Genomic DNA, 833 nt, shown 5'->3' on the forward strand with positions numbered 1-833 from the left:
GTCTTTGCATTGGGATATATGTGGAAATTTCTGAAAGACATCTTAGAACTTTTGGCTTTGAGAAATGGAAGTGAGAGGAATTTATGCATCTGCTCTCATCATTCATTGTTCAAGTTATATTAATTATGCTTTTTCTTTTCTGTATATTATAATTTTTTTTTAAGATTTTATTTATTTATTCGACAGAGATAGAGACAGCCAGCGAGAGAGGGAACACAAGTAGGGGGAGTGGGAGAGGAAGAAGCAGGCTCATAGCGGAGGAGCCTGATGTGGGGCTCGATTCCGTAACGCCGGGATCACTCACTGAGCCAAAGGCAGACGCTTAACCGCTGTGCCACCCAGGCGCCCCTGTATATTATAATGTTTTGACATTCTTTGGGGCTTTACACACCTGGAGAGAGATTGCCCGTCTCAGGCTGGCTAATTCCTGGGGGTGGTGGACAACTGCCTAAAACCTGACTCGAATGTATGGACAGATGGACCCAAGGCTGTGCCCTCACCCACACTCTTACTGCTCATACTCCTAGTCAGTATTTCCTCTGCCCTAAATCATTCCAAGGCCAGATACCTTATTGCCCGAAGCCAATCCTGGACTGTTTATTCTGCCCTATCTTGTCTTTGACAAAGGAAATCCCAATAAAAATCAAACCACACTTTCATCTACTCCTGTCATGTGCCTCTTGATCAACCTGGTGTTTCCTGTGAGTCTTGGTATGGCGTAGCATGTCCCCTTCTTTCTGGAAATAGAAATAATAAATTCCTCTTTCAATGACATTGGCTTCTCTGTGTTTTCTTTGTCATACCTCCACAAATTAAATCCCAGGTATGATTTT

This window comes from Ursus americanus, chromosome 11, assembly GCF_024610735.1.
Source record: "Ursus americanus isolate L20-20 chromosome 11, mUrsAme1.1.p, whole genome shotgun sequence".
Taxonomy (NCBI): domain Eukaryota; kingdom Metazoa; phylum Chordata; class Mammalia; order Carnivora; family Ursidae; genus Ursus; species Ursus americanus.